Source organism: Neofelis nebulosa, chromosome 1 (genome assembly GCF_028018385.1).
Source record: "Neofelis nebulosa isolate mNeoNeb1 chromosome 1, mNeoNeb1.pri, whole genome shotgun sequence".
Classification (NCBI taxonomy): Eukaryota; Metazoa; Chordata; class Mammalia; order Carnivora; family Felidae; genus Neofelis; species Neofelis nebulosa.
This window is the reverse complement of record NC_080782.1, coordinates 170,829,883-170,845,063: the sequence shown is the minus strand read 5'-3', so window position 1 is coordinate 170,845,063 and position 15,181 is coordinate 170,829,883. Positions and strand designations below refer to the sequence as shown.

Here is a 15,181-nt window from a genome sequence, read left to right as displayed (position 1 = left end):
GCCAAACTTTTATAGAGCACCTCCTCTATGCCAGCATTGCATCTAATTTTTTCAACAACTCTGTATTATAGTTATTAGGAATAACCCCATTTTACCATAGTTATTAGGATTAAGCCCATTTTACCAAAGAGGGAACGGGGTTAACAAATGAAGCCATTTGTTTACATGGTGCTGAAGATGGAATGAAATCTCCTTCTCTATGAAACCCCTAAAGAAGATCTGACCGTTGATATCGTGTGGGTAGACTCAGAGTCCCAGTGACTAGAACAACCTGCTCAAGGTCACAAGCTGAGTACTGCAGGGTCTACACTATGACTCACCGATGGATGACCTGTCCAGTGCTTTTCATTGCACCTGGCTACCTGCCCCAAACTCCTCAAATGTATAACATTATCATCCTTTTATATCTATAAATTTATATTCTCTTTTAAATGAAGCTCTGTGTATCTCATCAGGAGAAAATAAGGACCAAATTTAATAAAATAACAAATACCTATTTATTGAGCAATGTCTTTGTACTAAGCATTAGACCAAGTTTTTCACACCTATTTTCTCATTTTAACTTCACAACAAACCTATGAGCGATGTATCATCAATTTTTACCTTTCAGGTAATGTGTAAACTAAGTCTCAGAAAAGTCAAAGAACTTGCCCAAGGTCACACAGCTACTAACCTGTAAAGCAAGACTTTGACTCCTGGTTTGCTTAAATTCGAAGTCCATTATGTTAACTCTTATTCTGTAATACCTCTCCATCATAAAGAAAATCAGATCAAGCATCATGAGTATAAATCTTTACGTTCAGAACAAGAAACCATGAATCAGAACCACCAATGCTTATGGCTTTATTAATAAAAATCACTTGATTTCTTAAAGTTCTACTCTTTTTGTTACAATTGTCAAATTCGTGGAATGTTGGTTGATCCTAGATTCCTTCTGGGCAAGGCAAAACGGGAGAAATTTCCACATCACTGAGCAGTGCCAATGACTTGCATGAAGGACAGACTAAAGAAACAAATGAATGAGGTTTACAATAAGATTGTTAACAGAGCTACAGGTAAATAGTAATAACTATTTTCCTGTCCTGTTATATTAAATGGTCTCTGTTTTCACCTGTCATGTGTCTCTCGCTGTGAGTGACAGAACAAACAAGCATGGCTAAGCTGTTAGCTATTCTAGTGCTTTATTCCTCTATCCCCCTCTTGCAATGAACTTGCTTCCCTCACCAAGACAGAAGGACCGTTTTGGGAACACTGCCCACCTTAGCTGTCCTAGAGAGGCCATGTAGTGATCAATAGTGTGGTTGTTACTTCACACCGCCCAATATCAAATCCTGGCTCCATTGCTTACTAGCAAGTGAAACTAGACAAGTTGCTTGATTTCTCTGCGCCTTGGTTTCCTCATCTGTAAAAAGGATAATTATAGGATTGTTTAACTCATCTAGTTGTTAAGAGGGAGATCTTTGGGGGGATGCCTCGGTGGCCCACTCTGTTTAGTGTCTGACTTCAGCTCAGGTCATGATCTCACGGTTCATGAGTTTGAGCCCAGCATTGGGCTCTGTGCTGACAACACAGAGCCAACTTGGGATTCTCTGTCTCTGTCTTTGTCTCTCTCTCTCTGTCCCTCCCCTGCTCGTGCTCTTTCTCTCTCTATATCCCATAAATTAAATAAATAAATAAATAAACAAACAAACAAACAAACATTAAAAATAAAGAGGGAGATCCTTGGAAGAGTAGCCTATACTAGGAGCTCAATAGTTGTAAGCTATTATTACTATTATTATTATTATTATTATTATTATTATTACTATTACTATTATCCCTTACTACCTTACAGAGAAAAATCAGTCTTTCCTGAACTCTGGCTTCTGTGAGAAGCTGGCCAAATATGACCATGTCTGACAAGAAGGTTGGCCAAGTAGGAGGCAGAAGGCCCCTTAGTCCCCAGAGCTTGCTATTAACAGAAAACTAAGCAGGAATTCTATAATCCCCATTTGACTCTGAACATAAGTTCCACAGAAAGGAAGTTTGAATTAGTTCTAGTAAATCAAACTTACTAGATTTATTAACAAAGATGGGCCACATGGCTCACTCTAATGTGACTGTTGATTTGGTAAAAGCCCATTCTCACCCTCCCATAAACATTTGTTAACACCTCCATGTCACAGAGCTGAAGGCAAAAACAGAAATTTGAATCTCATTCTCAGGATCACTGGTCAATGTGTGGGGGGTCAATGCATGGTCAATAGGTGCTTATTTCTAAAGAGAAGTGGCTTAGGGTAGGAGATATTAATGGCATTCTCCCCGGCCATAGGCAGGCTTTTATTAATGCTGAGTTCTCTTACAATTTGAAAATTACAACTCTCCTTTAAGGAATCTTTTCAATCTGTATTGAACCAATTTCTGAATACTGAGGTTCATTAATAATGTCATTGTGATATAGTTTTGTATCTACTTAGAAGAACTCCACAGAGTTGGGAAACTATTGACCAGGTGCAAATTCTTCTAATTTTACCAAAACATGGAGGAATCCCATCACAAGTAGAATAGATTTCTATTTGTTACCAATCAAGAATTGCATATTACATGAATATTTCCATTCCCCAATTCCTTATAATATATACATGCTAACCATTCTTTTTGGGAAGACAACAGCACAATGAGTATAGTAACACATTACTCTTACTATGAGTTCTTACTAACAAAGGATTAAAGGACAAACTGACAAACTGAAGTTTCCCATTTCAGATCTATTCTATTGGGTTATAACACATGATTTCTTTGACCTCCCCAAAAGCAATAAAGTATTATATTAGTTTTCTGTTCCTCCTGTACCAAATTACCACAAACACAGCAGCTTGAAACCACACAAATTTATTACCTTATAGTTCTGGAGGGAAGAAATACAAAATAGGTCTCATTGAATATTGTCAGGGTATCAGTAGAGCTGTGTTCATTTTGGTGCTCTAGAAAAGAATGGGTGTCCTTGGCTTTTCAAGCTTCTAGAAGCTGCCTGAATTCTTTGGCTTTTAGCCCCTCCTCTATCTTAATCAGAAATGATGAGCTTGTGTATACATCACATCACTCTGACCTCCTCCTCTGCCTCTGTCTCCCACTTTCAGGACACTTGTGATTACTTCAGGCCCACCTAGATAACCCAGAATAATTTCCCTATTTTAACGTCAGCAGGTTAGCAACTTTAATTCTATCTGCATATTTAATCCCCCTTTTGCCATGTAGTATTACATAGTTATAGGTTTGGGGAAATTAGGATGAGGACATATTTGGAAACATTACTCTATGTACTACCAGTATAAAGGAAATTGGAAGTGAATACAGGGGAAAATCAAATGCCCTTAAATGACACTTGCAAACATCCCATCCACCTGTCTTGATCTAAACTGTTAAAGCACACAAAAAGCTGAGTGCATGATATGCTCCTAAACTTCTTAAGGGAAGGTCACGCTCTGGTTAGCCTCAAGGATGAAATCCACTATACCTGCAAACTATTAATTACAGAGCAAATGCTTAGGGACTTTACTCGGAAAGGTTGTGGAAAAGGTCAATGTTGTCCCAGAACAATGAAACATGTTCGCCCCTGCTTCCTGCTTGCTTAGATAGAATTTACACAAAACGAATACATGCTTAACAATACTAGGTGCATTCTTGCATTGTGGAGAGTCAACACATTCAAAAAGAGCAATTTAGAAATAATTTAAATTAAAAGCAAAAATCTCTAACTGATGCGTTTCTGATGGCCTCATTTAGACATGCATTCCTTCCTTTGCCCTCTTATGTTTCGGCCAAGAAGGCTAAGTCCTCTCTGCAAGTGAGCAGTTGACAAATTGGTATATGTTTCTGGTGTCCTTGCCACTTGTAAAACATCCCGCCTTGTCTTTTCAAACCGCGGAGGAAAAGCTAATTTTTATTAAATCAATGCCCTCACGTGAAGAAACCACGATAGCTTCCACCGTTTAACAAACATAGTTGAAAACAAAGCTTTCAGTTCCCTCAATCACATGGCTTCTTCCTTCCTGCTTCAGGTTCTCTCCTGCTGCCTTCTACCCTAGTCCTTTTCTCTCCCTGGTCTGTCCGCTCACCTTTCCACACACACTCACCTCATCCTCACCTCCTTGATCTCGCTCATGTTATCTGGCCTGTAATTGGTTCCTTTTCTCAAAACCATTGCAACATCCAGACTCCAATTACTTTAATCAAATAATACAACACAGATTAATCTCATATTCTGAAACCCAAAGTAGTTAAAGACATCGAGATTCCTAATTTGTTTCTATGTATTTTCGCTGATCTTCAAGCATGTCCTAGGTTTAATTACATTACATCCCACATCTTGTTTTATATTTCTCCCAGTACTTAAGACAGAACTAAATGTTCTAACTCATTAGTAGTCACAGAACCACAAATTACAACAGTGAAAAATAATGACACATTAGATTCATCAAAATAATAGAAGTTAGGAAAGTTGATAGTATCAACTATAGATATGAAGGAAGAGTCTAGAACGCTGATGCCTGTGTGGATATAAAGTTGCACAGCCATTTGGGCAACCAAATTGGCAGGATGTATGAAATTAAGAATTTGTTTGCTTTAAAGTACGTCAATCTTGCTCCTGGGTGTGTATTCCAGAGACCCCACAAATGTCATCAGGGACACAGATGAAAATATTTGCCGTGGACTTTAAAGTGGGAATGGGGAGATTCAGGTGGCCCTGAGGTCCATCGTGAGGGGGCTGAACAGTAGGCTGTACTGAAAACATACTTTATAATAGTATGTAGCATAGGAAGCAATATGGCAAGATAGTAAACACATAACGTTGCGGCAGAGGGGGTGGCAAAACCTTACAGCATAATGTGGTAGAACCCCTCCCTAATGAATATGGTGGAGGCCTTCTCAGAACAAAGGAAGGCAATGAGCAACGTGGCCCAATCAACTCCTATACACGTATATATAGCTGTGACACAACTCTGTAACTCGGACCGTGTCCAATCAGACTGTATGTGTCACATATGTGGGAGACAAAGAAGTAGAAATTGCATAAAGGGCTACACCCCGCTGCACTCGGGGCTCAGCCTTTTGGGGTCATAGCCTGCTGAGCCCATGTGGGCATGAATAGAGCTGCTTCCTGGATAGAAGAGCTTCAGTGTCCTGTCTCTCTGTGCGAGAATCCTGCTACAGTAACATTACTCCTTTAAATTTAAAACATATACACACTTATGCTAGGCAAAATAAGTCAGAGAAAGACAAATATCACATGATTTCACTTATATGTAGAATTGAAGAAACAAAACGAACATAGGTGAAGGGAAGGAAACATAAGATAAAAACAGAGAGGGAGGCAAACCATAAGAGACTCTTAAATACAGAGAACAAACCGAGGGTTGCTGGAGGGGAGGTAGGTGGGGGGATGGGTTAGATGGGTGAGTGGCATTAAGGAGGGCACTTGTGATGAGCACTGGGTGTTGTATGTAAGTGATGGATCACTGGGTTCTACTCTTGAAACCAATGCTACACTGTATGTTAACTAACTTAAATTTAAATAAATAGTTTTTAAAAAATCAGAAAAAAAACATATACACACCAAAACATTACATATTGGTATATTTTATATTTAAAGACAATGAATGTGTGCATTAGGAGAAAATAATAAGCAGATAGATGGTGCTGGATCAGATAAATAAGATAGATGAGTGACCTTGCAAAGACAATTTTTAATATACAGCTATCAAGCTCGGGCATGATTAACTAAATCTGAGGTCAGAACTAAAAAAGTAGGTGAGACACAGACAGGTGCAGATACACAGACTCCAGAAATTCTTTATTTAAAAGTTACAAGCGGTTTTCTGTCTTTTAGAGGGTTTATTTTTGGCCAAAGGTACCATTATTTACCCTTCATATAAATCTAAAAGTGACCAATGAAACATTTTGTAGAACTGTTAAAAAAAGGCTTTCAGGTGTTTTGTTGACCTAAATATATTTCCATTTGAGCAGCTGCATTAACTTCTGAAAACATAGCCAGCAGGGAGCTTTGAAGCATCTGCTATCAAAACCATCAGAACAGAAGGCCTTTCTCTTCTATCTCCTACAATTACATTGAAATGAATTCCTGACCATTATTTCCTACCCTCAACACATTTAAGTTTCATCAATAGTCTCCCACAAGTATAGCGCTATAATATTTTAATGGAAGTGTTATTTTAAAATAATTATTTTTAACTGCAATTCTATGTCTGCACTGCTTTTAACCCAACAAACTGTTACAAATAGCTCCTTGTTCATAGTTATTATGCAAAATTTAGAGTAACATGACCAGTATGGAATTGCTTCTCTTAATTAAACAAGTGTGCAGAGAAAAGGGGCATAGGAAGGTTTGCTTATACTTTAATAAAAAAGAATCACGGACTTACAAAAGTCTTATCAAAATGGACTATAATTTAGGCCAGGCCAAATCAGTTCTCTGTAATATTTATATATATATATAGATAGATAGATAGATAGATAGATATAGATATCTCAGTTCTCTATAATATTTATATATATTATATATATTTTTCTCCCAATGCAGTGTTGATTACATTAATATATATATATTATTTATATATATTATTATATATTATACTCCTAAAATATATATATATATATACCACTATATATCTATATGCCTACATTTACTATAGAAGACTATGTATATGTTAGAAGACTTCTCTATAGAATAATATATAAATTAAAAGAAACACAAGAAATGGAAATTGAGAAGGCAGCATTTCCCAAGGAAAATTCATTCTAATCTACCAATCATGATTCACTGATTTGCAAATCTCATGACAACGGTCCTGACATTTTTTGAGGAGTTAACTGACAACTGATGTAAACAGGAGGCAGGGTTAACTAGTTAAAAGTTTGACTTGGTTTCACTGAAAGTACATTTTTAGTTCTGTTTGTCACACAGCAGTGTTGACCAGGGGCTGCCTTGTTTGGAACTCCCTGATTTCTGCATGTGGGGGTTATATCCACATCATGTGCGTGGGGAATAGGCTGTGTACATGTTTCTTAACTAGTATGAGAAATTGGACACACTTCACTTCCCTTGATTTCTTTCTGAAAAAAAGCACAAATTGAGCAAATGTCTGAAGCTTCAAAAAACAAAAGCCACGAACAATAAATTTCAGTTTCTTTTGTCAACTTTTTTCTCCCAATGCAGTGTTGATTACATTAAAACACTCCATTGTCTGTGCTCTTGAACAAGGCACTGGGCTAGACATTGTGTATCAAACACAAATAAGATACAGCCCTGCCTGGGGAAGATTAAAATCTCATCAGAAAAATGCAAATCTGATGCATTCCAGAGAGGGCCATGCAGAGAGGAGGCTGTATACAGGAAGGGTGTTAAGTCAAGCTCTGGATTGTTTCAGTCTTGTCTTGCATGCCTCCTTAGTCTTTCCAGTGCTTAGGAAAGAAGATCCCCAACCAGCATCATCTGACCAGATCTGTAAGCATTTCCTGAATGTGCTCAATGGCACAGGCATACATCTGCCACTTCAAGAAAATCAAGTCTAGTGGGTGGAAAACAGTACTTATGACTGGCATCTCCATAAGGCACACATCTATGCTCCATAGTACTCAGTGATTAAAGTCATTATGGGCATCAGATATTATTTAACCTGTTTACGACTTATGCCTTTGCACACAGCATAGTTAATAATCTTAATCACTTTAGAGTAGAAATTGTGAGAACCCACTAACAGTATAAGCTGGCAAAGAGGTCTCTTCTCCAGGGACAAGTGGGCTAATTGGTGGTGGCTGTTTGGAGCACCATGCTGAAACTCAACAATATAAAGTCATGAATGTTCCTTAATAATGATTGAAATGGCATCTGAAATGGAGTAACTCAAAATCAACAATTTGTGGTTAGCCTTTACGAAGTTGCTTCAATTAAGGATTTTTAACATTAGAGGCACCTGAGTGGCCCAGTCAGTTAAGTGTCCGACTCTTGATTTTGGTTCCAGTCATGATCTCACAGTTTGTGAGATTGAGCCCTGCATTGATCGAGCCCTAACAGAGCGGAGCCTGCTTGGAATTCTCTCTCTCCCTCTCTCTCTCTCTCTGCCCTTCCCATGCCTCTCTCTTTCTCTCAGAATAAATAAACTTTTTAAAAAAGTATTTTTTAACATAAGTAAAACAAATGTCTCTGTTGGTACAAATGTTTCCTGGCCATATCTAAATCCTTAAACTCAAACCTCTTCAATGTATCCTTAGGCCAGTTTCTCTGAACTAACAAATCACAGAAGAAAATTCCTAGAAACTGCACATATGCTAAGAACAACAACAACAAAACGATAGTTGTCTCCTCTTAGAGTCCTCATTCCCATCTGACCCAAGTGAGATCTGGTATTAAGTCACTCATTTAAACCTAAGTCCACTTGCACCACGAAAAAGCTCAACAACATTTAGTTTCTATATGTCACACGGACACAGATCACATTTGAAGGAAAGTGATTACAAGAACACTTTATCTGAGCTATATTCTGAATCCTCTTAAAAAACCCCTTTAGGGGCGCCTGGGTGGCGCAGTCGGTTAAGCGTCCGACTTCAGCCAGGTCACGATCTCGCGGTCCGTGAGTTCGAGCCCCGTGTCAGGCTCTGGGCTGATGGCTCGGAGCCTGGAGCCTGTTTCCGATTCTGTGTCTCCCTCTCTCTCTGCCCCTCCCCCGTTCATGCTCTGTCTCTCTCTGTCCAAAAATAAATAAAAAAAAAAAAAAAAAAAAAAAGTTGAAAAAAAAAAACCCCTTTAACTGGCTGTTTTTATTACAAGTAGCATAAAGAGAAATAAAAATGAGTAAGATACTAGGACTTTGGATGGCAGCTTTATAATGGAGTCTAGGATATTTGGAAAACTGCCTGTAAACAGTACTTTTCTACATGTGGGATTTGAAGCTCAATTTCAGTGGAATTTTAAATAAGACTAGCTATAATTCTTTTCTCTTATTTCACATGTCTCAATGCATTTGCATTGCAGAGCTGTGTTCCTCCCAAAAAATAGGATCTCCAAAAGTGAAATAGATCTTAACCGAGAACTCTTTAGTCAATGATAGTCTTTTTTTTTTTAATTCAACACTCCATCTCATATCATTTTACATCTTAACAACAAATATTACTCATCTGGAATGCAAACACTGGTAACTGATATTTATCATGTATTGATTAGACTTGAAACATTGCATTAACCATTATATGTCTTTCATAACATGCAATCCTCACAGCAATCCTATGAAGTAGGTATTACCATCACTATCATGATGTCTATTTTATAGATGAGGAAACTGAGAAACAGAAAGTTCAAGTAGCATGTCCGCGGCCATTATGTGGCAGGACTGAAGGCTGAATTCAGGTAGTCTCATTACAAGTTTGAGCTCGTGACTATTACATATTAATCACAATGACAAAAATTCACAAAAATAATCGGTTCCAATACACCCACAGCATTGCTTTGAAAACAGACCCCCTACCCTTATTCAAAAAGCTTTAATTGCTAAAAGCACTATAGCAACCAGAGTGGTCCCGCGGGAAGAATTAGTTCTCCCAGGATCAATATAGTCAGCAAGTCTAACTCTAAGGCAGCCCACAGATCAAATAAATAAATTCTAAGAAAATAAGCTGAGATTCATAAAGTGAGTTCACAGGCTTGAACACATGAAATAATCCCAAGAAGGATGACTGATCTTAATATGAAAATTTACTGTGTCCAGTGAGCGACCCCCCCATACATAAAAAATACCCAAAAAGTAACTTAGTTTTCTCCATGATTGTTATCTTAACTAGCTCATATATATTTGATTTATTCTAGATAAAAATAAAGTAATGATCCAATGACATTCTCTTCTTGTCTCCCATACTTGGCAAATAGACCGGCGGCTGTGGAGTCTTTATCAAGGCAAGGATAAATGCATGGACATTAGATTCCAGTGGTCCCCTCCCCCCACTCCCTCACCAATGGGGATATGTTCCAAGACCCCCAGGGGATGCCCAAAACTGCAACCAGTACTGCACCCTACATATGCTCTTTGTTCCTATACACACACACCTCTGCTAAACTTTCTTTTAAAGAGATTAATAACTAATAAAATAGGGCAATTATAACAATATACCATAATAAAAGTTATGTGAATGTGATCTCCCACCCTCGAAATACCTTATTGCACTGTACTCTCCATCGTCTTGTGATGAGGTGAGATGATCAAATGCCTATGTGAGGAGATGAAGTAAAGTGAATAATGTAGACATTGTGACATAGCGTTAGCTTACTATTGACTTTCTGATAGGTCAGAAGGAGGATCATCTGATTCCAGACCATGAAAAGTGAAACCACAGATAAGAGGAAGTACTATACCTATGCAGACAATATTTATAAAATTTGTGACAATGAGAAGAATCTGAAACTAGGCCACTCTCCCCATTATATTTTAGAAACAGCAATGAGGTCACTTCTAAACTCTGCTAGGTTTTGGATGCTAATATGGTGCCCTTGCTTCACTGTGTGGTTTATACAGCCATACAATCATTCCTTCAGTATCTGCTCTCTGCCTGCCACTTTTTAATAAACTTAATTTTTAATTGTTTTTCCAGTGGTTGCCATGTATTTGTGTTGAAGGCAACTCATCTCAGACATCTATTTCTCTTAACAACCAAATCAAAATAATTGACAAAGGTTAAAAGCCAAATTTTACAACCAAGTAATGCTTACTATCTTCACAAATTAACTAAACTTTATCCTCTGAAAATATAGTCTGCATAAATAAAATTATTTGAGCAAGAAAATCTGGAGGCTGCAATTAGACTTTGGATTATTCCATCATAATAAAATAATATGCAGCCAAAATATTTGTTCATATGTTTGATGTGTCCTGGATAAGACTGGACTCCAGTATTTTTTAACACTGGATGAGGAGTTCTTCGGAAGGAACTGCTTTAGGCTTGGTGCAACCCAGTTTTCTGGACTGGCACCCCAAATCTGTAGGCTGATGCATACATTCCAGTTTTTGTTTGCTGTCCTGGCATAGCTAGTAATATCCCTCATTTCACTCTCAAACGTCTTGATTTGGGGGATAAATTGTATAGTCATCATACATCAGTACCCTACAGATCTGATAACCAAACTTTGACAATTGTACAGATGTTGTACTATTGTTTTTTGTCTTAGTAAAGCCAGAGGTCAGGTCCCATCCATCAGGTGGAGTGAGACTGTCTGAAAGGAATGGATGGTCTCATTGTCCATCAATGAAAAGTGTGAGTCCTGGGATAAGATGGGGTAGCACAGGAGGTGGGCCTTAGGCTAGGGTGACAAGGGAGAAAAGTACCAGACCTAGACTTCAGCCTGGCTGGACACCAAAGTACTGGGAACCTCTTATGGTAGAAAGTGGACTACCATGTGGAATAAGTCCCAAGTTGAGAATGGAGGCATGGCAAGACAAAAGCTGTGCATTATTCCTTTGGTGATCCTTCTGTCCCTATTATCAAGAGACTCTTCCATAATTTCTCATTGTTGGTTTCAATGTGGGAATTCAGGAAAAGAGCCTAGATATTTACATGGAAAACCATGTTAAGGTGGATGCCTGCCACCCACGGCTAGAGCAGCAACGGTGGGAATGGTCACCAATTCTGGGTACATCAATGCCTCCAGCAGCTCATTAACTGAGGCAGCCTTCCAGTGGAAGGACACAAGAGAAGGATGCCAGACATTAGTTCCTGAATACAGTGGCAGGCACACTTCAAAGGCAGCTAATTTCTAGCAATAAATCCAAGTCTCTTGCTCCCTTAATCAGTTCTACTTTCAGAAACTCCAGGGGAGGATTCCAGTTGGTTTGGCTTGGTTTAGATAAAAAGCCCATTTATGCACCAATCAGCTTTGGCCATGTAAGAAAATGGACATCTCCAATGAAGGCAGTGGAATTTCAGGAAGAGAAAAAAGAACTGGGCATTAATCCAGTAGAAGTCTACGAGAGCCATGAGGCCAGGATCTACTGCTATCTGGGTATTTTCTATCAGAGTCAATTCTTGCTATGTTAAACAAGACCGTTTCTTTTTTCATCTAGTTCTTTAAGGGTACTCATCAATACAAAAATAAGAAACAATTTATGGCCTAATGCATCAATTTAAAGAGTTTTCATAAAGTGGATTTTAAAACAAGAAAATGCATTTGTGAAAAATGTGCTTGCTTTTTTTTTTCAAAGAATCACAGCATTTTGCTGGACAAATGGATCATAAAAATCATAAGGAAATAGACTTTTGTGATCTAAGAACTTCCTCTGGCCAGACGAGTGGTGGGTTTATTTTATAAATATGTACTTTTGATACATTTTAAAAACATATCAAGCTCAGTCACATAAGATTTTTCTCTAAGTATGTGTATGGGTTAACATTATTATTTAGCTGTTTGGGTGCTGAATCATTATGCACCGAAAGGAAGAAAAAAAAAGCTTTCTCTAACTTCTTGCATAAATTTGTGTATCCACCACTAGAGGGCACAAATAAGGCTGCTTTCTGGGGAAAAAAAGGTTTTGAAAATGACAAAATTCCAAATTTGGAACAGTGACTGAGTAAGATATAAAGATATTACATGTTTTCTTTAAATCTGAGAAGAAAAATCAAAACATACTCACATTTAAACATAGACCATTTAGTTCCGTTCTCTCCCTCTCTTTCTCAAAAAAAAAAGTATTTATATGTGAGGAGAGTAAGAAATATCAATGGCTCACAAAAATATAGACATCCATAAAATTATTGAATTGAAATGGCTATCAAAAAATAGACTAAGATAAAATTACTGCTATAGCAATATGGCAAAATGCCACAAATTGACAAAAGTACTCATATTTGTCCAAACCACACTTTGAACCTTTGGGGTAATTCTCTCCTAAAATCATCAAGCACAATACAGTTCACAAAACTGATTCTAAACCTTATAAATATCAGGTATACATTGCATGTCTTCTTAGCAAACATGATACGGTGGTAAAAATAGGGTATGATTTGCTTGCTGTCTTCACACAATAATGTGCCTGAGTCATGCTTGTAGAATACCTCCATCTTCAACAGCTGTTTTACTCCTTTAAAAAAAAAGGAGGAAAAAAAACAAACAAAAAACAAAACCCAGCCTGACCAGAAAAAAGCAAACACTCCCTAATCTTGTCACCCTAGATGTTTGACAAGTCCTAATCACTATGGTTAGATATGATGTCTCTCTTGATTTGTTTTCAGGTATTTTGAAGAAAATCTTTCTAGAACCAGTGATTCTACTGGAAATAAAAGCAAAGGAAAGTTTGCTGAGATGCCTTTAGGTGGAGAGAGGGTGGTGAGGTGAATGGCACAATGATTTGACCTTAGTGACAAAAGTGAAAATGCTCCAGTGTTTCGGATAAAAGTGATGGGTGGGCAGTTTCTATGCCTTTTACATCTTGAATTTCCACCTGATACATTTCAAATCACTAATTTTCAGATAGCATCAAGAATGTATCAAAATATAGGTTACCTTCACTTGATTGAAATTTCTCTAAAACACAAAATTTTAAACATTATAAACAATGACTTATTGATTTTCATGAAATTGCTCAGCTTAGTCTCTCCCAATGTCCTTTTTAAAAAACACACTTTTAATTATTTTTTTAAAGGTCCCATTCCACAAGCAACAAATCCAATACCTTCTTCAAATGTTTTCCTCTGCTCAAACCCTGCTTCCTTTCCTATAGGAGGACACAAACTAAATACACACACACACACACACACACACACACACACACACGTATACATACACACTAGAAGACACATTATATATATATATATATATATATATATATATATATACACACACACACACACACAATAATGTTAAAAATAATGTGTTATATATACATGACATATATGTTAGCATGTATTAGTAAGTTATATATAAGTAGGTGTGTGTATATATATGTATATATATACACACATACAAAGGCAGTGGGGCAGCATGGTTTCCTCTAGACTCTTAAGTATCTAGCCTGAAGGATGTTTGTACTTCCTGTCTTTACTGTCAAACCTGGAGTATCTAAGTTTATGTATCCCATAGGATTACCTAGGTCTTATAAGATAACTATAATTATTATTAAATAGTTTCCTACAAAGTAGTGGGTCAGATTATCAGTAAAATGCCCTCAAGTCTTAAAACCAAGACATTATGCATCATGCATTTTATGATTAAGGAACAAAATAATCATATGTTACAATTTAGTTTCTGATAGGGTCTATTATATCCATCATTACCCATGATTTTGTTCCTAAAACACACTTGGTTAAATCACTATATATAAATATAAGTGTAAGTGTAAGTATATATATAAATATAAATATACAATCACTATATATATAATCACTATATATATAAAATCACTATATATGTGTGCTTGTGTATATATATATGTATGTATACATATGTATATGTATATATGTGTATACACACACACACACACACACTCATATAGTGTTTATTCAAAGGAAAATATAAGTAGAGATCCAGGAAATAAAATTATTAAAGTGGTGTTTGATTAATATAAATTAATTTTGTGTATACATACTTATGATGGCTCTTTACAGAATAAGTAAATTAAAACAGGATCCATATTTACAAGAAAATTGTAAATACCTACAGTTTTCCTTATGCCTATTCCTCTAGTTTATTTCTGGATTGTACCTTAGTTGTAGAGAGTCAGAAAAAAACCCTGAATTATTCAAGTAAGTGCTTGTAAATGGCAATAGTTTTTTTTTTAGCAGTTTGCCTTATAATTGGAAAATTCTTCAATTATACTGATCCAGGGGCCTCTCAGAAGAATATTGAGAAATGTTCTGTCTAAAAATTGAATCATTACAGTGTCTATCATCTAGTGTAATTCCGTATCATCTGCTATGGCGTGAATGTTTGTGTCACCGCAAAACTTATGTTGAAGCCTAACCTCTGACACAATGGTATTTCAAGGCTTTGGGGAAGCAATTAGGATTAGGTGAAGTCACGAGGGTGAGGCTCTCATGATGGGATTAGTGACCTTATAAGAAGAGGCACCAGAAGCTCTTGCTCCCATGCTCACTCTCTCTTTCTCCCTCTCTTCCTCTTTCTCTCTCCTCACCATGTGAGCACACA

At 37.1% G+C, this 15,181-nt stretch overlaps 1 protein-coding gene across 3 annotated transcripts in view; it reads right to left on the bottom strand.

Moving 5' to 3' along the window:
* The window catches only part of FGF14 (fibroblast growth factor 14), a 618,400-nt gene that overhangs the window by 358,634 nt on the left and 244,585 nt on the right, over positions 1–15,181 (bottom strand). Inside the window, exon 1 of one of the 3 annotated variants that reach the window (XM_058743476.1) lies at positions 10,205–10,257. The exons of the other annotated variants lie outside the window; for them this stretch is intronic. The gene's annotated coding sequence lies outside the window, so the exon portion shown is untranslated. Of the gene's footprint in view, positions 1–10,204; positions 10,258–15,181 lie in introns of those variants that run through there. 3 annotated transcript variants of the gene reach the window in all.